The 25,504-nt window shown below is 39.3% G+C and overlaps 1 long non-coding RNA gene across 6 annotated transcripts in view; it reads right to left on the bottom strand.

Moving 5' to 3' along the window:
- LOC138106443 (uncharacterized) overlaps nucleotides 1–25,504 on the bottom strand; it is a 176,489-nt gene that overhangs the window by 128,135 nt on the left and 22,850 nt on the right. For 2 of the 6 annotated variants that reach the window (XR_011148992.1, XR_011148989.1), the window contains one exon: nucleotides 20,330–20,406. The exons of 2 other annotated variants lie outside the window; for them this stretch is intronic. This is a non-coding gene — a long non-coding RNA (uncharacterized lncRNA). Of the gene's footprint in view, nucleotides 1–6,652; nucleotides 6,798–20,329; nucleotides 20,407–22,617; nucleotides 22,750–25,504 lie in introns of those variants that run through there. 2 more of the 6 variants (XR_011148993.1, XR_011148991.1) reach the window with 2 other exon arrangements.

Here is a 25,504-nt window from a genome sequence, read left to right as displayed (position 1 = left end):
ACTCTGTTCATTTCTGCTTTCATTGTAATCTTTTTTGATTAATAATTTTTCAATTAAGGTTATTCTTTGGATCAAGATACAAGGTTTGAAAAGCACTGTTTTTAAGTCACGATGAAGTATCACCACCAATAATGACTTCTGCATATGTCATATTTCATTTCCATGTCAACAAAATCTTAATTGGAGGGAATATTTTAAAATTTTGATATTTTTTGGGGCCTTGTAATAATTATCCTGATGCCAGCACTCTAAAGGGTAAGGTCAAAAGTCAGAAGCCAGTCACATGTTATCAAGAATGTCCTCTAGAGAATTAGCCTGCTAAGAGTCTTATCCTAATCCTTCCAAGGTATTCCTTAATGCTAACAAATCTGCAGTGAACCTTCTACAGGAAACTCCTGCGCAGAACATAATGCCTGCTCAAGTAGATATTTATTGCAGAAAAGGCAGAATCAAAATTTTAAAAATTGCTTCTTTCATACACTGAGATTTTAGCAATCTCTATGAGTATCATTCAGCTTTGGATGCCAGATTTTTCTTTTAATCAGGTCTCAAATTGTACTTTCCCAATACAGAACAAAATGATATTTAGCCTGTGACCTTTAGTCACAGAGACTCCTGGAACAGACAGCTAATCAGACATAAGGGGCGCACAGCAAGACTGAAGGACACAGGCTACCTCACGTGTGCAGCTCTTGAGGAAGCTCCCACAGAATGAAGCAAGGAATGAATCCTTCTCCATGCCCCCTTGCACCCCACTCCCCCATTTTATTCTGGAAAATATACTCATATTTTACTCAAATATTTGGAGGGGGAATTTAATGTTCAAATTAATGTTCAGATCAATGGACAGGAAAGTCAACATGGGCTGTTTCCTTCCTGCTCTTACCGCACTGGTGAAACGTCATAGCAAGCCCCAAATACTGAAGAGTTTAACAGTTCCTTTCTCTGTGCCTTCTGGTTTTTTATATACATTTTTAGTTAGGCAAAGAGGGCTAATACAAATTAAATTAAATTATGACTGTTAAACTGTGTCTCTTGGGGAAGATTTTCAGCATGGTTAGCAGGGAATTAGGCAAACTTCTCCTTTAGCGTTAATGAGAGTTTTGCTCTCAGTTCCTCTACAGTACAGTTCTGACAGCATCTGCTCCAGACAAACCCTTTAACTTGCAGTATGTTTGTGTGAATCGAGATTAGGCCTGTTAAGGACTGTGACACAAACATATTGCTCGTTTATAACTACAGAGGTAGGTAGAGGCCCAGGGAGATTCCAGAAAGTTGGGAGTTTATTGTTAAAACAAGGAAGCAAGTGTACAAGAACTGCAATTGAACATCATCTCATAAAGCACAGACAGAGCAGGGCTCCTCTATCCAAGAGGCTCTGGAACACATCCTGCTTCTCCCTGGCAGCCCAGACACCCCCATGCTGCTGCTCAGGATACTTCCCTCCCTCCAGGATTCTCCAGGTTAGAGGAGAGCAGAGCATGAAATGACCACCCAGCAATGTTGTTGGTGGCACTGATCAGCCCAGGCACATTAAAGGCCCTTGACAGTGCCAAGGCTACTCCCTGCATGCCTGCATCACACACGGGTTACGTGGAAGGACATTACTACAGTGACAGCATTCCCCATTGCAAAACAGTTTTCTCCTGTAGGACAGCTAGGAAGAGGTCATTGAGCTGTTTTCTTTGTTTGTTTAGTTTTGGGGTTTTTTTTTTCGGTTGGTTGGTTTTGTACTACACACAATTCATTACAGAAGAAAAGCAACTACCAGAACTGCATTTTTGTCTCCTGGCTCCATAAATGACAAGACCCTCAGTGAACAGTTTTGCTGGAAGTTGGTTTTGTCCTTTTGATTCACTTTCCCTTCTATGATTTTGACAGAACTAGAAAATAGGGAAATGAGAACACACATTCTCTTTCCTCCTTTACCTCAGAAAAGGCTTTTTAAAAGCCTCCAACTTTTTAGATATCATGATAAAGCAAAAACATTTATGAAAATACACTTGGTTTTCAAATACTATATAGAACTTATTTACATTTCTGGCAGCTTTTTTTACTACATGCTATCTAAAGTTAGTTTAACTTTTAGTATTTAATAAGAGGAGTATCAAAAGTATTTCAGAAAAAAAATGGTTTTGTCAAATTAACTGAAAATACTCATAGAAAGGACATTTTCTATTGTTATAGAATTTCCTAGTCAGATTACATTTTCTGCTTTTTGTATCTATCAGGAGGGTATTAAAAATTAATCTTTTTTTCATATCTATAGCATTTATCTGTAAGAAAATAAGCCTACATTTAAAATTTTATTTAAGCTTGTATACTGCAAAAATGAATGAGAGTTCAGAAATACATCCCTGCAACCAGGTAAGAATTTAAGCAATAGCTTGGTGTACCTTAACTTCACATACAATGCACAAAGAATTGAACCTCAGAAGGAATAAAAAAAAATTGTAAAACTTGGAACCTAAACACACAACCAGAGGCATTCAACTGTCTGCTTCGCTGGAAACTAGGAGTAAACAAATGAACCTAACACATACAAGTTTTTACTGCTACCTCTTCATAAAGAATACATCCCTTCCAAAACCAGCAAGAAACAGAAACAAGTTGGCAAAAAGATGAAATCCCTTTACACTCAGTGTTTACGCTGAAAACGCAGGCAATAAAGAGAATGTCAACTGCAGCAGCTCCAACCTTGTTTGCCACTAGATTAACTAGAGAGCCAGCAAGGACAATGACTCAACCATTCATGCCTATTAGGCTCGCTGTGAAAAGCTCCATTCATTCACCAGCTGGCATGGTGGAAAGATATCTAAAGATGTGAACAAGCGCGAGGGGCAGAGGCAGCCTGGCCCTACTGCAAACTAAAACCAAAGCTGTAATTAATTATATATGGACTGCAGCCAGGCTCTCCTAGCATTGTAATCAAATGGGACCACACAGAAAAGAAAATCCTTTATCACATCACATGCACTGCAGACAGACTGAGTTCTTGCAATAGAAAAGGTTTATTTTTTTAAATTCCTCATGGCACTATTCCTGTTGACAAGCTACAATGAGTTTGTATCTTAAAATTTCAAATTTTCTGCTTCTGCTTTATTTCCAACAAAAGGCTTATGTGCCTGTTTGTCTATTCTTTTACCACCAAAATCAGCCACTTCCCAGAATTTTTCTTTGTTTCATATATGCTTTTTTCCTCACACTCATAGTAGTAATTTTATCCTATTCCACTGCTTGTACCATAGAGATATTTAGATCTACAGGATCATCACTCAAAAAATTGCTTGCAAATTACAAGTCTAACCTGGGAAATTCCTGACAGTCTCAACCACACACTGGCACAGCCCACAGAATTCATAATGCTGTAGGCATGTTTCAGATGAGACCAGCTTCAGCTAATTTCCCCTTAGTGTAATTCTCCGGGGCTGCGCAACCATTTTTCCTTTGGGGAAAAATGAATACAAAAAACACTCCTCTAAACAAAACGAGAACAAAAGTGTCTATGGATAGCCAGAATGATGGAATGCCATCAACATCACCCATAACACAAAAGCAACAGCATTCCCAAAATTTATCTGCTGTGTATAGTGCTAAACTTATATCTTCCCATCATGATATCTTTAAACACTATTACAGTACTATTTTGAGTATGTAGCCAAATTAGGACTCCAGAATGTATTCCCTGGCATACGCATCAACAGAAAGATATTCTAGCTGAAGAACTTGCAATCAAATAAATCAGATAAAAACCCAACCAACCATAAAAAAAAAACCTACCAAACAGTTTATTTTACATTTATTTTGCTTAAAAGGTGGGCACACAAGCAGTTGATGACAGAAACAGGAAGCAAAGAAAGCCCATCCTAGGCAGGGATTTAACCCCATACGCATCCTTCTGTATCTTCATTCCTCTTAGCTCATTATTTCTGTGATTTGCTTATTTTCTTGATTAATATAAATTCAATATACTTATTTAACCATGTAATTGCTATTCAGAGTGCAATGCTAAAATCAATGAGAAACATCATTTAGATAGAAATAAAATGAACTACAGTTTTCGCAAAACAGGGTACAAGTTATCCGAGGATAGGATATAACTTCAAGCTTATTTTTCACAGTGCCAATATGTCTCGGGTTTCAGGGTACAAAAATGTTGAAAAATAATTGAACTGGTTTTATGATGAATAAAAAATCATGAAGGCAAAAGAAGGTGTTTTAACAGCACAGTTAGTAAAGGCCTACGTCTGTTTTGTTACAAATTACACAGAACCAACTTTAAAAACTTTTTAAAAAGGTAACACTGCAACAGCCATTACTTAATATGAAGAGATGTTACTCATTCATGGTGCAAAAAAAATGCCATCCTGCAAAAGGCTGAACCAGGCCCAGCAGTTCAGTGCCTGCAGTGCAGCTCTTTTTTCACTTCCTGGTGTGCTTGCTGTTGGCAGGTGTTATTTTCACGAACTGTCGCCATGTATTTTGACACAGAGGAAAAAGGGGCTGATTTGATGTGTGTTCATGGATACAGACACTGCTAAAATATGCAGAGATCTAAATCCCCACATAAGCCAGCATATAATAGAGCACCAGTTAGTATCTCTCAGGAACACTGGGCTTTTTAGGAGAAAAACACCTTACAACTAAGGAGTTGGGGGGGGTGTGAGTGGTTTTTTTCTATGTATTTGGTTTTTTTGCTTTGTTTATCGCTGGTCATTCAGGGTATTCATAAGGCCACAACGCATCAAAAATTCAACTTGAATAGAAGAAAGGGAAGTTTCAATGACCAGGTCTGGTCATACCAGCACCTACCCAAATGGAAGTGGAGCCTGGCAGAGGAACCTCCTGATCAGGTACTGCAAAAAAATGTGCCTGAGTTCCTCTCTCCTATTGATAGCCTCTGTGCAGGCATGTGGAAATATTATAAGCAGCAATGAGTGCAGAGAGGGGCAGAAGAAATGCACCCTTTTGGAGCCTGAACCCCTGAGCTCCGGCTGGAGCGCGGCTGGCTCAGTACTCAGAAATCCTACATGGAGAGGGGGAAGGAGACACACAAAAGGAGCCTTTTGGCAGCAGTCTGAAGTTATATCATCTCTAGTGCACTGTAAAATTTGAACTTCCCAGAGTCAGAAAAGTATAAACACCTCTACAGCATGACTGTGCAGCCAACGCAGGTGCCTCCCACCACATGGTGAAAGAGACTCAACACTCAAGCACAGGTGAGTGCACCGAAAGGAGGCCAAATAAATCGATGTTTTGGTTGGTTTGTTGGTTTTTAACCTCGTGCTGGGTTTTACTGGGGCAGACCACATTCCCCCAGCTGTGAACAATTCCTTCATTAAAGAAAGTATCATCCTCCTTCCTAGATGTAAAATGGCTAAGGGTTATATTTTCAACATGATTTCATAAGAGTAAATAAGAGCCAAGTGGGATTTTCAAGTGCCTGTAGGCATTTCAGACTACTGATGAGTACACAGAAAGGAGAGAAAATAAGCACTATAAATGCTGGATAACTAATAATTTGAATCAGTTGTGGTGGATTTGAAGCACATGGAAGGACTGGATCTATCAGCTGACCACTGCAATCCTCTCTGCAGGGAAGCATAAGCAACAAGATAGACCATCTATCTATGTGTATGAACAGACACACACACACACCTTTCTGTCCTGTTAAACTGGAGAGCCTACATCATAACAAAAAAAACCACTTTGAGAGCCATTGTCCAAAAGAACCAAAGGAGCAAAAGAACCAAACAAAAAGAAGTCCCACATACAAAATAAACACTTGATTTGTAAATATTGAAAAAATGCCACATTCAGCTGACCACTTGAGTTTAGGAAGCAGAAACTCCTGTGTTCTGCTTTAGGATTTAAACTTTCAGTGAAGTCCCATGTCAGATATGGATATCAAGGGCAAGTGTAGCCCAATACAATCTCTTGCCTTAACTGAAGAAGTAGGAAACCCACAGCAGCTCAACACAATGTCAGTGTGAGACCTTTCTGCTTTGTACCTCCTGAATTTATATCAAGGACCAAACTGTAAAAAGAACTGTGATGGTGCAAGGCAAGTCTGACAGATACAGGGATCAAGGGGAAGAAGAAAGGCAAGATACTGGAACCAAACATCAAATCTCAGACAGATTTCAGGCATTTAAAGGCATCATAATTTCACTGCAAACATTCTGATTGTATTGGATTCCAGTTTCTAGAATGAATAATTAACCATTGTGCCCAACAGTCCTGTTCGTCTCACTGGATGTGAGGCTGAATCCGAAGCACTGCAGTCTAGGGCCATTTATACTGCTGATATACAGCAGAAGGCCTCTCCAGGCAATTCTTCAACATTTTGAATTGCTTTTAATTCTTAGTTATTTGGTAGTTTCCATTATTCTAAGAAAAAGAACATGCAAAAATCTGTGAAGACTGAAGAAAAAATATAGTAAGCTGTTCTATTTTGATAATGCACTTTAAAGTATTCTGCCAACTCTTCTCATGATAGTAAACCTTCCCCTAGTTTTCATTAAAATGGTGCTTTTTTTGTAATCAGAGCAAGAAAAGTCTGTTAGTGCTTCCCAGCAACCTTGCTTACATCGGACTTTCTTTTCTTGTACTCCACAGAATTTATTTTGGGAGAACAGAGTGTTGTGACTACCTTGGGATGCAAAGTGCCCAGCTCCAGTGAAGGGGGGACTGTCCTCCCAGCCAGCAGCAGCTTCCCATCTGCATACTTCTTCAGCGTGACTTATTGGCATTTAGGAGGCTATTACAGCCAACCCTGAATAATGTGTTTATAATATCTAAAGAAAAAGAAAAGAAGTGTTAATGAGAAATCAGCTCATTGTCGTCTCATTTTTTCCACATATTCAGTTATTTGTCATCTGCCTGCGTCTTCTGACTGACAACATTCACGCCAGCTGCTAGCTGAATGGGAGCCTTCCAGCACGCCTAAATAGACTGCTTGTCTTCATTAGCGCTTTGTACAAATTCATTCGGCAAGGAAATGCAGACTGTCGTTAGGCAGGTCCAGTCTTTCAAGTTCTGCTGCCACAATCCAAGATGTTTGCTTAAGCAGACTGTCCCTTGCTTTTGTTCATTTGACAGAGGAGAACCAGTTTCTTTATCCCAAGTTGTTGGTGTTTTATTGTGTCCCATAACTGCGGTTTCCAGGCATACTTCCACATTACACTACAGGGGAGAGGGGAAATGCACCCACACACTATATCTTTAGGATAATAGATTTCATTGTGTTGCATTTATTTGCTTCCCACTTTTCTTCCATAAAACAATTTAATAATGAGTCCATATCAACTACATGACTGAACACCAAGGAAGAGAGAGACCTGATCTTTGATTTTTCTGCATCAGGAGACTGATGAGATGATATTGTATAGTAAGTGGATAAAAATGGCACATAACCTCAGTAGCTGCAACTGAATAACAATTATTCTTAAAGTCAGGGCAAGATTATTCTTATATTGCAAAACAAGTTCTTGTTCTTCAGCATGCTTGGGAAAGGACATGCAAAGCTGGTGTCAGGGTTTAGATGCCAGAGGATATTCAAGAGAAGCAGCAGCTGTTTTTTCTTTGAATTATCAGAATCATAACCTTTAAAAAAAAAGTTTTCAACAGCAATAGTAGATACTTCTCTTACTTACTCTCCTGAGGATTGGATCAGTTACTTACTTTTACCTGTAAATGTGTCATAGTTTAACCCCAGTCAGCCACCAAACCCAACAGGGCCACTTACTCACTCCCCCAAAAACAGAACTGGGGAGACAGCTGGAAAGGTAAAAGATGGAGAAATCATGGGTTGAGATAAAGATACTTTAATAGGGAAATCAAAAGCCCCACACACAAGCAAAGCAAAACAAGGAATTAATTCACTGCTTCCCATGGGCAGGCAGGTGTTCAGCCATCTCCAGGAGAGCAGGGCCCCATCACACATAATGGGTATTTGGGAAGACAAATGGCATCACTTCAAACTTCTTCTTCCCCTCATTTTATATGCTGAGCATGATGACATATAGTCTGGAATATCCCTTTGGTCAGTTTTGGTCAGCTGTCCCAGCTCTGTCTCCTCCCAACCTCCCATGCACCCCAGACCCCTCGCCAGCAGGGCAGTAAAAATGCAGAAAAGGCCTTGGCTCTGTGTAAGCCCTGCTCAGCAATAACAAAACCATCTCTATGTTATCAACCCTGGGTTCAGCACAAATCCAAAATATAGCCCTGTCTTAGCCACCCAAAACCAGCACGGCCTGGTCCTGTGGCATCATATTTTGACTAAAATTCACCACCTTCTCAGACTATTCATCACAGGAAACATATGCTAACCATAGGATATACGTTATGCATTTCCCACTCAGGTGTTGCTCTTCAAAAAATGGTCCAACTTCATCAGAGTTCCAAAGAACTACCAAGAGAAAACAGTCCTTTGGGACACAGCCACAGTCTGCTATTCTGTTATATATCTACACATGGCAGCAGAGATTTGGAAGGGAACCATATAAGAGGTGCTGAAAGACTACCACCAGCAATATTTAGGAAAAATAATTAAATGTAACAAACAATGTTACCCCTAATTTAAAATTTAGGACTAGGTTATCAAGTCCTGGTCCTGTGTGTCCATATAGATACAACAAGCATTATCTTAAATAGGTTTATCTATTGTATTGCAGTGAATTTATTACAGGAATCTATTTGGAGGAATTCTTTAGGCTAACTCATAGCTTGGATGCCAACTCATGATGAGTCCTTGAAATCACCCTTAAATGTCTTCTTGCTAACATTTTATTGCAAATCTTATAACTAGAGTTTGCTGGGGAGTAAAATTTTGTTTTCAGGATATCTACAAGAACACTTCAGCTTTCATTTAGTTTTGATTTGAAAATAATTAGTTCTAGCTTTATGACTTTATGGTTGTGAAGAAAATTTGAAAATATCAAAGAGTGCTCAAAGTTACAGGTAAAGAGAAAAAATACATATTTTGTGACACTTGTTCAAGGAGGGTCTGTGTAAATGGCATTTCATTAGGAAAGAGAGAAATGGTTTAAATATTTCTGTAAATTACTCTCCCTTTAAAGGACAGAATATTCAGTAAAAATGAAGGAGAACTTAGGAGACTCAGTAACAAAGAGAAAAAACACCAACTAGTTCTCAGAATAAAAGAGAAATAGATCATTCTTAATAAATTAAAACATTTACTGGCAAAGGTAGACTTTCTAGAAGAACAAAAGCATTTCAAGAGTTCTGACACACAGCTTTTAATTTTTTTTGTTTTAAAGGTTTAGAAGTTTTTTTTATTGGACTTTCAGAAAGCACAGCCTGGTTAACACTATTCTCTCTCCTTAGTCTAGTATAAATTATACAAATTAATGGATTTAGCCATCGTCACAGCATGTGAAATAACATGGAAACAGGAATCACTTCCTCCAATCACAAAGGAAGACACTGTTTTCTCAGAGAAGAAATCCTGCATTGCACTGTCTCCTGAGTCCTCACTTCCAGGAGAAAGCACAGCATCCCAGGAGAATCCTTGCACAAACCAGGTTTTTCCAGTGAAAGAGAACCAGTTATTCACCAGAGAAATACAAAGCCTGAAAGGCTAATAATGAAGAATTAACTTTCTTCAGTAATTTGTGTAGCTTTTGATAACTTAGGTAATAAAAAGCACCTGGATATTAATACCACATTTGAAAAAGCATACATTTGGCCTTGGACTGTAAAATGGATGCATCACTTCTACCATACAACCTGAGGAATTAAAATCCTTTGAAAAAAAGATGCCAGGTACTACCTACAGAGAAATATCACAGCCTACAAAATACTCAGCACTCAGTTTAGTTCCTTTGGATTGTATGGCTGAACCAGCAGATTTTGGGGTTTTTTTGTGGTAATCTTTGATGTTATAAATACCCTTTTTTCCCACCAGGAAGTAAAAAAAAAAAAAAAAAAAAAAAAAAAAAATCCATTAGTTTTTACCTTATTTCATTAAAGTTCTGGAAAGAACATGCTCAAAGCAGAAAACATAAAGGTCCTTCATGCTTTCCAGTTGTCTTTTTATACCATCTAGGCATTGTCTTCAAGATTGACATTATGTGGTAGGTAGCAGAATATGCACAAAACAGAAGAAATTCTTCTTTTACTTGTTCTTTTTCAACATCCTCCTTTCACAAGACAAACAATAGTAAGGTACATTTCCAATATTTTTAGAACAATATTGTCATCTTTAAAGATGACCAGAAGGAAGATGATTTGCTGACTGTTAAATAATATCAGGTTTAACCATTCATTGCTTATTCTCTCTCTGACTGGTTTGTTGTTTGGGAACTGTTTTCTTGTTTACAAAATTATAAAGAATTCATCTGACCTCCCATTATTTTTCTCCATAAATATAAATCCTGAGAAGAATTTCAATGAGATATTCCAAGGACTGAGTCTTGGTTGTTGGAATGCATTGTAAATTCATTCTAATTTTTATCAGCTACTTCTAGAATTAACAATTATAAACTTCACTTTTCCCTATTGGCTTAAAAATAGCTTCTAAGCATACAGACAAAATGCACATGTGAATTTGAGACATGAAGTTTGCTGCTCTGACCACAGGGAAAGGGATGATAATCAACACAAGCTAATATCCAGTATGCCTTCCTGTCCCAAATAGGATACAGCACAAGTAACTTGACAGGCACTCAATTCCTCAATTTTCAAAAAACCTGTGGGGCTGAGAGCAGGAAACATGGAACAGAATTGTGAGCATGAAAAATTGTGTCATTCTTAAAATACAGTGGTTATTGCAATGTGTTATTTCTGACGTGAGTAGCGGGAGGGACTTGGAGCACTGCAAACAACATAATATTTGACTTCTACCTGCAAGCATAGAACAGCTTTAGAACAGTTTGTTCAAGGAGGATGTGGAACTCATATCCTCCAAGGATTCAAAGAACAGAAACAACAACCATGCTTCTGCAAAGACTTGAAACAGAACTATGACTTCCCCAGGTTGTTACTATCTTTGAAGTAAATGAGAATATTTGTGTGTGAAAGTTGAAGCATCTTTAAGACAACAGTCTCTATTGTCCCAAGCCATGCCCAGAGCAGGCAAAACAAAAAATCGGCAGTCCAAATTATTTATTTAAACCATAGAAAAAAATCCCTAAACCATTACCATCTACTTACATGTGTGTTGTAATGTATTTTAGCAAAAAAAAAAAAAAAAAAGATATGCTAAAAAAATCAGCAACTTTATTACTAATTTCACATATTCCATACTTTATTGTTCAGAAGTCATACTTTTAGAAGAGTAGGACAGCTAGCCTCACACTCCAGTGATAATGGAAAAAAAAAATCACAGGAAACCCACTCAAAAACGCTGAGGAAGTTATTTCAGGAAAAGAATATTCTTTTACAAGAAAATTACAAGGTTTTCCATGCAGAAACTGAAGATATCAGTTAAACTATTACTTTCAGAGCCTAAGCTGACATGAATAAGCAATTTATCAAACATCTCCCAAGTCACAGAATCAAAATGCTTCTGTGCAACCAACACAAGAACTCTAGAAAAGTCAGTTTGGTTCCTAATAAAGTTAAAATTCCCTCATTTTTTTTTTAAATAGGTGAGCTAGAACAGAAAATAAAATCCCCAATTATATCCATAGATAGATCTCACCAAAACTGTGTCATGAAAAAAAGAAAGTCTCTAGAAACCCTATAAGAAAAGAGGGGCTTAGAAGAAAGTGGTCAACATCCAGGACCTGGAAAAACTTAGTATCAGAAGGTGCAGTGGTAGCAGACTTCATAACCTCAAAGTTTAGGCGTTTGCCTTTTCCCCCCCCCCCCCCCCCACAGTTGGTAAAGTTGGTAAAGACTCTTCCATGAGGAGACCAAGAATAAATGCTTCTAGAAGAAGTAAAATTGATCATTTTACCCTTTATTTTTATCTATCCATCACATTTTCATTTGCACTCCGACAACTGTTCTGGAGCACCCTCTCACGATATTTCAAACAATACCAAGTGAACACCTTGAAAAATAAGCTTTGTTGACTTTCACTGCTCAACTGGAAAATGACCAGGAGCACATTCCATTCACTAAAACTTCCAAGGACTCATTAACCCTATAATTAAAAGTGAAAAAAATACAACTGCTACCGCCCCTAACTTCTCACGCTATGAACTGGATTGCGCCGTGAAATGCCTAGAAAGACTGATAAGGGCAGTGTACAAAACTATCAGCTCATACTTAGTTTCTTTGCTCCACGGTGCAGAGTTAACCTGCTGAGATAGCACTACCTATTGTCCCATTAAGCCTATATTTGTTATATAACCACAAGTGCTTCAGCACAAGCAGACTATTAATTGTGTTCCATGTTAATGAATCTCAAGACACTTTTCCAAACAGTATTTGCTACAATTTCCTACAACTTGCTTTTCACAAATCTTTCCCCACACACACTCCTTATGTGAATGCCACTTTGCCTAACCTAATTCCAAGCCATTCTAGTTGCCAGCAACAGCTGCACTCACAGCACTCTCCTCTACATGAAAAAAACTTTACAAATGCCACAAGTCTGCTTTCTCATTCCTATCTGTGGTGAAATCATTATTAAAGACTGCGGGTGAAATTCCAGTTCTGCAGGAATAAGAGCTCCAAATCCTCAACAGTGTTTAGTGTGACACTTTCTGATGTTACCCTCCTGAAACCTGCACCTTCCACACTAATATATTGTGCTACCAACCAACCCTCAGACAAGGTTTCTGCAGCCAAACTTTGGCTTAGCTGTCAGGTGATGTCTAATGTCCAAGACCTAATAACACAGCTACCTTAGGGGGAAGAATGGACTCCATTAAGCAGTTGTGAATGCCAGCAGAGATACAAGTTCAAAAGCAGGGTAATGCAGAGGAGTCCCCAGGGGAATAGATAGGGTCCATATTGCCCTTTCTTAATTTAATGAGTGCAGTCAACACCTTGAGCAATTTAGTGGATGGTATCAGCACATCAGGAAGTTGATCTTCATAGCTTCTGTGAGATCTGTTGCTCACCACCAGAGGAAGAGCCTTCATCTGCCCTTTCCTTCAGTGTACAGGTCATTTTCTTGCAGGCAGGCAGGATTATGTAGCTATTATGTGTGGCAAGATGATTGAAAGCCTAGGAGACCTACGTTTAGTAGGTCAGCCCCAGTGTTGCCAGCGGTGCCCATAGGGATTCACATGCAAATAGCCTTAGAAATGACTGATGGGGACGAAGCAGAGAAGAGGGGAATTGCTGTTGACATGGCAAGGTCCCACATATCCATGAGAATAAAGACAGCATAAGAATTATACACGTTCAGACCTTAGCATTATTCATACCCATCGCCTCGCGCTATTGTAGGAAAGCAAACCGCAGTCAGTGATTCAGCAACACAGGCCCTCCATGCACAGCACTCCTGCTGAATGCAAATGCAACAAACAATGACTAATTTCAGTTCAGCTTTCTGCTTATTCTCCTTGGGAGAGAAACTGGCTCTTCCACTCACGCAGCATAAGTGAAATATTTTCTTCTGTTCAACACTTAGGAGCGCAACCAAAATTTTTAAATTGTTCTGCTCTTGCTACAGCCACTGTTCCCGGTAGCTACAGGGATACAGGGATAAGCAAGGGATCCTGTTTTGAAGAGAGAGACACTTAAAAGAGCCTTATTTCAGTCAATTTTCTCTCCTTACAACAGCCATCCCTTGGAATGTCTTGAGGTGTATCTTTTACAAATGTTAAGCCTTTATAATAAACCTTGACCACAGATGTGGTGGGGGATTTCCTAGCTTTTTTTCTGATTTAATAAATACCTGTGGTGGGAAAAAGCAAATGTTTGCTGCCAAATGCTAATAAGGAGCACAGGACATTGGATTGAAAGGAAGTGCAAAGTAGCTGAACAAAGGCAAGGACTGATTGGGAATCCCAAACTAGAAATAACATTGACACTGTTTTTCCACAGTCATATTTAATCACGAAATCTACACAGGTGATATGATATCATCAGTAATTTAAAAAACCTTTAGAAAGAGACATCTGGCACTAAGTAAAATAATCCTGCCCTATCTCAGCCATGAGAACCAAGATGTGTGTAGGAAACACAGGGCGAAATTTTAAAGATGATCGTTAACGGTCTGATGGTGTTCACACCTCTGAGCCCCTCCTGAATCCCACAGGAAAGCCTGGTGTGCTTTTTTTTTGTTTACCCTTATGCAGGAGTCAAAAGGCTGCTAAGGAATTTAGTTTCCCTTTAGCACTTAGCAGGCACTCCCTCTGCCTTCTTGATTGAGCAGCTGTTCATGTTAAACCAGAGGAACACTACAGTAAAAGTCACACCCTGGAGAGGGGTATAGGAAAACCAAGTGAGAGGATGCAAGAGGGCTCTGGAAAGGACAGAGTGAAATGAAATAGCATTTGGATATCTAGAATGGAAATCCAAAACTGGAAGCAACAAGTATACTATAACTACAAGTGTATATCTTCAGTATACAGCTCTAATAAAACCTCAGCAAAGTTGACCTGATCTGCTAGACCCCATGTCTTCTGCAACAAAATTTCATATGGAAAATTCAGAGGCAAACAGAAGTGGTAAAAACCACCAAACAACTGCCATATTTAATTTGGGGAAAAAAATCATTCCAGAGGCAGATAAAATATGAGTTTTCAAAATAAAATAAGACAGAAAGCAATTATTTTTCATAGCCACTAGGAAAAGGAAAACAAGAACATTAGCTTGATTTCCAATAACTACCACTCAAATTAAATACTAGAGTGAATTCTGAAGGCACTGAGAAAGGCATGAAACACAGAGTTAAGACAAGCTAGCGGGACTGAAAAATCATTCCTGAAGGTTTTCAACTACTAGCAGGACATGTTTTAAGGAGGGCTGGGTACACTTGACCTCACACTGGCACAGAGGCAGAGATTAACTGGTCCCTGGCATTCCCCCCAGCACACAGCTCCAGATTCTGTAGAAAAGATAGAATAGAAGCTGTCTTATCTAAAGAACAAAGCAAGTTTCTGTTCTTCCTTTTTCTTCAAGGGAACACAATATGCCTGTCTCTGCTATCAGGATATCTTTTAAAGCAGTGAGAAACATATGACTACTTCTAACATTGTTGCTGAAGAAGGGAAAGGAAACTTCTGCTATAGTTTTAAGTAATTTTCCATCATACTCTCCTCCTCATTAATCAACAAAGATCTTCAGTGTGCACTCATACCATAAATTGCAAAGCTCCTTTTTGCAAAAAATTTGTGGAGAAATTTGTGGAGAACCCTTGTGAAACCATCAAGTAGTTTGTCTTAAATAAGGTGGGTCTCATTTGCAAGTACAGCAAAAGAAATAATAAAAAAAAATCAGTAAATTTCAGTCTTGCTCCTTTGTACACATTGGACCAAAAGAAACTGCAGCTGACCTGGGGACTGAAGCTTCTTCTCTGAGACAGATATGAAAGTTAAACTTGGTGGGGGGAGGGAGGGCCATGCACACAAAAAATTAAGTAATTTTAGTTTTCTTTCTAGAACCTAATCACAGACCTACAGTTTGTTAAAAAAAAACCAACAATAACACTGTTTGTCCTGCAAGCAGCAAGGAAGGAGTAACAGAAATAGTTTATACTATCTTGACTAACTGTATTTGGGAGGGAAATAGCATAGATAAACATAGCAAAGATAAACAGCTCTATTCTAAGCTCATTATTTGTAAACATAAAAAGGGATCTAAGTCAGTCCCTTTCTGTCTCTTATATACTTCATTTTGAAGTTACACATACCCTTTGGCCTGTGTAGAGAGGTATCCTGTGGATCTCTTAGTGAGTGAATAGCATTCCAAATCACTACTTCATTACAAAATTCATTTTCTGTCTCATCCAAACCAGACCTTTCAAATTATTCTTCCAACAGGACTTAAGATCAAACATGCCTGAAGTTATTCAGCAAAACCTGCACATTTCTTGCTGGATATATCAGGATCACCAAGAACATTTGCTTTCCCTTTTTGCACAGTTGCTGCAAGCAGAGTTCCCAGAACTTTCCTGAATAACAAGTGTTACCTGTTGATTTCATGCCTTTTCCTGCTGTTTTCCCTTTTCACTGACCTCCTGCCCTGTCACGCACAGCTGGTGTGCATTTCTTTTGGAGTTTCAGCTCTGGGCCAGCTCCCCTCTGTATGTTAGGAGTCAGCCTTCCAAAAAGTCCTTTCTTCTCCTGCCTTCCATGTCCTACTACATCTTCATTTCAATCCCACGTCTTTCCACTACCAGCGCAAAGCATACCAAACATATTCAAGTACAAAAATCACAGCAACCCACTTGCACCTATATCACTATATTAAATATGAACTTAAATATATTACAGAGGCAAACTTTTATAATTTAACTAGGTTTTCTTGGTTTCTAGTAATTTTAAAAGTTCTAGAGTAATTAATATTTTTTTAGGGTCTTCTCTGCAATGAGAAACAAAACCACACATATGAAAAAACCCACCTACTTCCAAGATTCCTAACTTCCAATCTTTGTGTTTTAAGAAATTTATTAATATTGGAGATTTTTCATATTTGAATAAGATCACCTAAACTCATCATAATACTGAAACATTTGTTTTATAGGTTTATATGGTAAAACACCTTTTGTGCCAAACTAGGCTTCTACACTGCTGTAAGCATGGTCCTGCTAGGCAGAAGATCCACTCTGTGGTTTGTTTTCAGTTCACTAAGCATTGGGGAAGTTATTACTCTGACAGGAACACTCTACTCTGATCCAAATGGTATCAATCCGTTCCTCTCCACTTAAAAAGTGGAGAGGTCAGTGACCTGGTAGAAATAATGCTAAAACAAATGTCATGAATAATTAATTGATGAAGAAATTTACAGCAGGGTAGTGAATGTCAAGTACACACTCGAATTATCCAGTTCCCATGTGAAAGGGGGCATGCAACATCTTAATTGCAAAACAATAATTCAATAAAGTGTTAGCATGAAGCATTCATATTTCTCACGAGTATCCTCAAAAACTTTGCAGGTCAATAAAATACAGAGGAGAAAGTATTAAAATTTATTAATTGGAAATAGGAAAGAATTATTTTGTTTCTGCACACCTGTCTCTAGCACATATCTGTTGTCAATACACCGGATGTATAAGGGTTTTATTTTTAACCATAAGCCTCAGGTGACAAGGGATGCTTTCAGAGTGATGGGCAAACAGCATTCCATTCCTAGGGGAGCAGCCACCTCTCCTAGCAGGGCTCTGGATAATTCAATACATGGCCCTGTAATTAATAGGGAAAGGAGGTGAAAGACTATCCTTTCCATCTGAGCCAGTCTAGGAACTGGTAACTCATGATGCCTGCACAGAGTGACAGGTATTAGCCAAGAACTCTTTGGCATGCAGGCATGAGTGCCAGGAGCATGCCTGAACGTGAACAAAGGGTTGCCAACAGTAATTCAGGACTAATTTATTTATATCTGCACCTCTCTGGAAGCAAATAAGAGACTATCACTCAAATGAGCACTGCTTCACTTGAAATCAGCAAACCCTCTTTGGACAAAGAAGCTTGCAAGGCTTCACAGCAAAAACAAAAGAAAGAATTCACATTCCTTTACTGTGCCAGCAATGAATACAAATAAAGGCAAAACAAAACCAAAAACAAACCCCTAAACAGAATAACAGTTGGATGGCCTTCTGAGTTTGAACTGCTACCAGATACTACATTCTGAATTAATCATCAGTTTCACCTATGGAGAGTTTAAGAGTTTTGCTAAGTAAACTAAACTCAATTTCACATGTAGGTCTTATGGGAGACCTTAGGTCCACGTCCCCTCATGCTTGACTCTTCTAGCAGTGACCCATATGCCTGAACAAGCTGATATGGCCACACTATTGCTCCTAATAATTTGAAAGAAAATGCTTTAACAGAGCTGCCACCAAGAAAAAGACTTAAACCCCATCTCAGAAATTAAGTTCTGTTGCATTTCCAGCATGGGGTACAACAAGCTGTGGGTTTCTGCTTCAGTGCCGGCAGGGTGCTGCCATGAGGCTGAGAAGGAGGCCATCCAGCACACCCTGCTGCACTTTGTGCAGGGTTGCTTGCACCCAGAAAACCAGCTCTGATAATTTTGCAGCAAGTTGAGGAACATACCATATTTTCCTTTAAGCCCCGGCTACTATACACGGTGGGTGGAAAAAAACTCCAACCCTTTGACAGTGTATTTCAGGTTTAGTGCATCATTCAAGTTAGGGAGGTGCACTGAAACAGTGCAGAGCTCTTGGGTTTCCAACAGTACAATTACAAGACAAAAGACAAACCTTGTGCTAATTACATGTTCCCTGACTCGGGAAGTGGAAGCTTTAAGGACAAAACCCAAACAGCCAATGACTCAGCAAGACAAGCATCTGCCTCCTGCCCAGTGCCCGAGAGCCAGTCTTCCTTAGCACCCTGTGCTTTAAATGGTCCTGTCCCTTCACCTTAAACGCTGAAATGTTGTGCTCATGAACCATCAGGGAAAAGTTTAACCTAAGCCAATCACATACAAATGAAAAGGCACGTTCCTTTGCCAGGTAAATGGTGCTTGCCCAGCGCTAGGCTGTTCGTTCATGGGCTTTGCAGGATCTCATTCTTTGACTTAAAAAACATTATTTCTGTTAGCAGAGAACAGCATCTAGCAAGAATGACTTCATATAAGAGATAAGCAGATCTTCTGACAAGCCAATTGACATGAAAACAAGTAATAAATTAGCTGCAAAATTAAATCCCTCTGGATGCAGTGCCTGTGCACATCTGCTTTGTAATTTATTTTGCTAATACATACAGAATTATTCAACCTTCAAGACTAAGAATTGAGGTTATTTGTTTGCAACTGTCTTCTCCTTACATCTGTCTTGATTTTCTTTTCATGAAACAAAGTTCCTGAGGTCTTAATTCATTAATTCTTACTCAAGTATCCCATGGTAGAACTCTGGAAAGTATGGCCAGGTACAGAGTCCATGGATCCCATACCAATGTGGGATATGGGAGATTTTGGAATGGGAGAAAGCACAGTACAGCTCAGACTTCACATTTTTATGAAATTCACAACTCTGTTTATCTGAACACAAAGCAAAGGAAAATTATGTCTTCAGTCACAGTTCCTATATATTCTTCCCTGCATTCCTGAGATGCAGAGCAGAAAGGAGGTGAAAAATAAAATATGAGAGCTCCAAGCTACCACCTCAGCACCTTAATAAAAGGGAATAAACAAATATAAGACAAATAGAAAGTAAACACAATTCAATAAAGTCTGCACAAACTTTTCAATTTGAGCCTCAGGGGTTTGTTTGTTTGCAGGCATATTTTATAAATAGTTGGGAGAGTAAGTTTGCCAAGGTGGACATTCAAAGTAAATTAAAAACAAACATTGAAGATCATTTAGAAAAAGCAAATTTTGATGCAGTAATCTCAATATATATAGGACTTCCCATAGTTACCTTATCCAAAACTGAAGTCACAGACTACATGAACAGCCCTGCTGAAAAGGACTGTGAGAGGAAGTGAAGGGTTTTTCTGGAGTATTATCTAACACTGAACACTCTTGCCCAGCTACCCGCACGATTTATCTGCCTGATTATAACAGCTCAGTTTTCAAATATCAAAGGTTTTCAAATCATTCTTAGGCAAGCAGCAGCAGCAGATCAATGCCTTTTCTATAAAGTCAGAGAAAATACCTTTGGGAATAAATGATCTTTTCTCTGGAAAGCTGCTCAGGGAACTATCCCTAAGAAGGAGCCCCACACTTTGAGGCTTGCAGCCTGGGTTCTGTGCAGCCAGAAGCAGATCAAAACCAGTGACACTGAAAGGACTCTCATGACAATGATTGCTGTTGTCTGGGGCCAGACCACCAACTGGAGCAGTTTTAAGGACCAGGTGAGAGAGATGAGACACAGAAGTTGAATCACAGTGCTGCAGCACAGCCCTGCTCAGGTGCTCCTGCCAGGATTTTCATCTGTGTATTCCCTTCCCACCCGCTCTTCTCTTTCCCTGTGTAAGAAAGGGACAGGGGGATTATGCAAGTGAGCTCTCTCCTTACTGCAGGGGTGGCTACAAGAGGTAGTGTGCCATCAGGCAGCTCCAGTGCAGGGCAGAAAGGGGATGAGCTACTGGGGCTCCGTCAGGAAGCTCACACAACTGCACTGTCCAAAAGTGCCGTACACAGAGCCCTCCAGTCACACCAGCACTTCTGACCACCACAGTTTCACCAGCAGGATGTTTGGCTGGAACATAGGGAAGTGCTTTCAGCAAAACCTGTTGGAGCAGCACTATCAGCAGTGGCCTCACAAATGGAGCACGCTGACCTCCAAACCTGGAGTACTGTCATCCTGACCCCTACGGTCCTACTCAGGCAAGTTAGCAAATCACCATCTTGAGGTGCCTAGGAAAGAAAAGAAGGTATTATTTTTTTTGTAACTTTTAAAAAAATAAGCAACTTCCTATTAGTATTAAATTGAAAACATGTTTCTATGGTGAGGGCTGCTCTGAAAAAAATTCTTTATCAAAAGAAAACATTTCTCAGGCACACCCGAAGATACTGCAGAAAAAAAACTTTACTTATCTCCACAAATATAGCAGGAGGCCAGACTCAGAAATAGAAAACATAGCTCTGTGAAGAGAAAACTGTGGATTAAAGATACCTATGGCCCTTATAAATTGCGAGTATGTAAGAATTTATTCAGCCTCTTGAGGTTTCCAGGTAGCGGAAAACAACTGAAGCTATGCAAATAATTTTGGAGCTGCCCTTGGTATAAATTTGTCCTCATTGTAGCATTGCTATGTTTCAGTTTCTAATTCCATTCAGCTCTAACAATAAATTGTCTTCAGAGACCTTGACTTTCCATAGAAAATTGTAATATGTATTCAGACACTTGGTAGCATGTTTGCATATGTGAAATAATGCATGTCAAGATCCTGCAAAATAAAGGAAACCAATGAGTTTGGAATGGACATGTTTCTGTTTTACAGTCAGTTTGAGACAGACTTAGAATGAAGGCTAAAAAATTTGCTACAATACAATTTTACACACCCATTGAATTGGTGCATTTGTTCATTTTGATCATCGAAATATTCCTAAATTTCATCTTTCAGAGGGTGTAAGCACTGTCATTGATACCCATAAAAAAGTAAAATTAAGGGAACAGCCTCCATGCCACAAAAAAACTAGAAAGAAAAAAAAAAAAAAAAGACAAGCCAAATTCCTTCTCTAGGAAAAATCAAGAGCAGTTAAGTAAAAAGTTTCCAGTATAAGACAAAGTGAAGTCATCAGGTATAGCTATGCCACGGTTTAACCACAGCTGGCAACTAAACACCCCACAGTTGCTCACTCAATACCATCAGTGGGATGGAGGAACTAGAAGGGTAAAAGTGAGAAAACTCATGGGTTGGCATAAGACCAGATTAATAAGTAAAATAAAATAAAATAAAATAAAATAAAATAAAATCAACAATTTATAATTAAAGGAAAATAGCAAAAAGAGACAAATAAAACCCAAGAAAGAAAAGAGGTGCAAATGAAAACAATCACTCACTACAAACACACCAATACCCAGCCAGTCCCTTAGCAGTAGCTCCCAATAACCAGCCAGTCCCTCAGCAGTAGCTCCCCAGACAGCCTTCCCCCCAGCATTATTGCCAAGCATGATGCCAGATGGTATGGGATACCCCCGTGGCCATTTGGGTTCTGCTGTCCTGGCCGTGCCCCCTCCCAAATCCTTGTGCACCCCTGGCTGCTCTGTGCTGGAACGGGAAGCAGAAGCAGCCTTGGCTCGGTGTAGGCACTGCTCAGCAGGAACTGACAGATCCCTGAATAATCAACACTGCTCCATACTAACCTACTAAATACAAATAGCTCCAAACCAACCCCTACGAAGAAAATTAACTCTACCCCAGCCAAAACCAGCACCAGCTATCCAACATTAACAACTAAGTCTATCTCACCTCATAGACTCATTTTCATGAAACTGCCTCCCTCTACACATATATAAACACATTCAAAATCAGCTGTCAAGAATTCAGCTATCTGTACTTCCCTCAATTTTACTTTCCTATTTACTATAACAAAGATGCAGATATGTAACCAAAAACTAACACCCACAAAATCTCCTCTGACCTTCAAGCCATCCTTTGAACTTGACATTGAAGAACATGCTCTGAAAGCAGGTGGGGACTTTGCCCCAAATGGACCATCTTCAGTCATAAGGAACACCTGCCTCACACCTGCAGTAGGTGGGAGGCAGTGCCCTTAGGAAAGCAAATAGGGCAACAGGGGAAAGCAGGGGAAAGTGAAAAATGAACTCATGAGAAGAGGTTTACATTAAAGCAATGATTTTTTTTTTCCTCCAGAGCTACAAGAAGTATTAGAAGAATCTTTATATTTTCCCTGTGGTATCTGACATTGGCTACTGTCCATCTCAAAAATACGTAGGAGAGAAGCAAGCAGATATATCCTAATAAGTCCTCACCAAAACCAGAAAGAGACCTTGGGAACAGGGTTCAAACAGAGATAACAACCGAGAGTGAGTGGGGTGGAAAGGCTGAGGGCCACAAAGGAGATAATTTCAAAAGAAAATAGGAAGAAAGAAGTAAATACCTGATTGTTATTCAGCAGCACTAAACAGCAGCCAACAGCTTCTGAAGGCATCTCTCCCAAAGAGAGAGGTGCTGCCTCAAGGCAATAGACATGAGAGCTGACCAGGTACTCGTGCACTGATGTAGGAGCCTGGAGCCCCCTCCCTGTCTGCAAGCAACTAACAAAACAAAAAGGCTTTTTGGCAACAGCCTGCATCTGGAATGCTTTGCCTGATTGCCACCCCAGCCTGTGGCATTGGGCCATACAGTGCAGTCTTTGGGAGGAAAGCATGGATCACTTTCCTTAGAAACACCCACTGTCTGCTCCATGGAGGTAGACCCACCGTTTTCTTGGGTTCTCTCCTTACCTCTGCTCTTCACTCCCATAAAACTGAGGTCACTTTTATTATATCCATAACTCTATAGAAAACTTCTTTTGTAGTACTCTAACCTCCTTTTTAGCCAGAGGTCCTATCACTGAACAGCTATAACCCAGTGCTGTTGAAGAGTACATCATCACAACTGACAGATACCGAGTTTGACCTATCCTTCTTATCCACTTACTATTTCCTTCTCTGGAATGATTAAAAAAAAAAAATAGAAAAGATGGATAGCACACTCCTCTTGTTGCTTGGCTCACTCTAAGTATAGAATAATATGATAAGGATTACTACAGTATACAAGAAGTTCATGTTGAATTTATAACAGTATAATTAGCTGCAGCTTCAACCTTGTGAGGATAAGTAACCTTGAAACACCTGCAAAACAGCAGAGCTACACTGACTAGGAACCATCCTTCCAAAACTAAATCCTGCTCATAGCAAATTGACTGCAAATAGCTGTCTCTTGATACCAGTTTTAATGAAAAATTGACAGCTGCTAATCCATAGAGTAAATCTTCACAATTTCAGCTTTTGAAGACACAAGATTTTGCCAAATTTGAACTCACATTCTTTCCTCCCCACCTTCATCCTCCACATCTCTCCCCATCAGTGACAGGTTTGAGAATCTGTCTTTACAACTTCCCTGAATAATACCTGGCAGGGCTGGGTTCAAGAGAAGAGTATATTTTGGACCAAAGAGCCAAAACAGAGAGAAATGCTTAATTTTCTGTGCCTATACCTTCCATGAACACATTTTGCTATCATTGCATGTTTGGTGTATTCTTATTTTATTCAATATTAAGAGATAACAGTAAGATCCTTTTTTGGTCATAATTGTTGTAGTTCTGAAGATAATCTTGACTGCACAAATTCTGTCAGGCTAAAACTGTTTTCAAAAGCCAGCATAAAATAAGAGTAGATATCCAGTCCAATCTCTGTTAAAGTCAGGGAAAATCCCCTGCTCACATCAGTAATTTTGGAAATAGTTCCTACTGTGAAGACAGTAACAAGACTAAGCAGAGTACAGTGAGGGAGGGTTCGATTGTAGGATCTAAGTTCAACTGATCTTGAACACAAGTTTAAACGAGTTTACTTGTCATAAACACCACACATCAAACACAGTTGTTAAAGAACATCTGCCTGAGTTTGCAGTTCTGTGATGCTGGAGCCCTGCTATGGTGTGTGCAGCAGCGCAGCACAGAAGAAAGCGCAGCCCCGTGCTTCCAGCTACGTGCTCTCAGACAGGCTTTCCTGAGCACAGCTCACTGCTGCTGTCTTGCTCAACATCCTTCTGGAAGAGAATCTGTGCTGCAACTTGATGTTGATTTTTATTAACACACAGATCTCAACTGAGAATTGAGTGACACAGAATTAACTAGTTACTGATTGAAACTTAGGAAACAAACTATGAGATCAAAGTAAATTATTAAAGAACAAAACCCCACAAAACCTAATATCACATCCTAGACAGTTAGAAATCCTGAGAAGTATTTGGCATTGAGAAAACAACCAACCAACCAAAGCATTTTCCACCTTCAAAGCCACTATATCATTAGTGAAGATACTTTTCATCTGCTTAAGCAGGTAAGATGCTAAAGAAGCTTGTATTTTAGGAAATAAAAAAAAATTTACAGTTTTTCACAGTACTGTACTAATAGAGGAAATCAGTTCCCAGATACTTTATATTTTTGTTGACATATCCAAGGCCTAGGGTTGTGTATGTAACCAAACATTGTGGGACCTGTACCCTCCTAGAACAGCAGCTAGAGACAAAGCAGAAATCACTGGAGTGCTTTATGGTGTTTGAATTATCTTATGTCATTAGGCAAATGAATTGAGGATTTTCTGTCAAGATTATCTGATGAGGCAAAAAAATCCACAACAGAGCCTTATTTCTGTAGAATTTCCACAGCTGTCTGAAGTATATTCCTACAAGGGGGACTGTTTCCTTTTATACAGATTATTCTTATGCAGCTGCTTTCAAGGATGCAGTCAGGATTTCTAGGTTAATCAAGCCGATGCTCAAAAACCTGATGCATGCCAGATGCAGAGGATACAGTTCCATATATATGGGCTCCTCACGGTGAATTAATGGTACCTAAAGGTTTTACCTCTCCAATTCTCATAGCCTCAGCCATTTTTTTAATACATCCTATGCTGCTAGAGCTAGCCTGCATTTTGGCATTGGTGAGAAAACAATACACACCCTATGACAAACACTAGTAAATTAGTTAATATCGTGACTGTTTATACAAGACTGAATGTGTGCTAGTGTACATCCTAGCATACGTGCTAGCATTCAGACTGTGAATAGGGTAATCTGCTTCAAATTTAATTACTTAGCAACTTTGCAAAGTGCTGCTTATCAGGCATTAATACTTCCCTATTCTTGCTTTAACACCTGCGTCACAGTTTAGAAAAGAGCAAGCTCAGCCATTGAAAGTGAGAGTCATGTGGGGTTGCAAGAGTCCCAAGGTCCCAAGGGACTACCTCTTAATACTTCACTCTCCATCCCAAAGCCTGGTT

The sequence above is a fragment of the Aphelocoma coerulescens genome, chromosome 2 (assembly GCF_041296385.1).
Source record: "Aphelocoma coerulescens isolate FSJ_1873_10779 chromosome 2, UR_Acoe_1.0, whole genome shotgun sequence".
Lineage (NCBI taxonomy): Eukaryota > Metazoa > Chordata > Aves > Passeriformes > Corvidae > Aphelocoma > Aphelocoma coerulescens.
The sequence above is the reverse complement of the archived record's forward strand: the minus strand, read 5'-3'. Positions and strand labels throughout refer to the sequence as shown.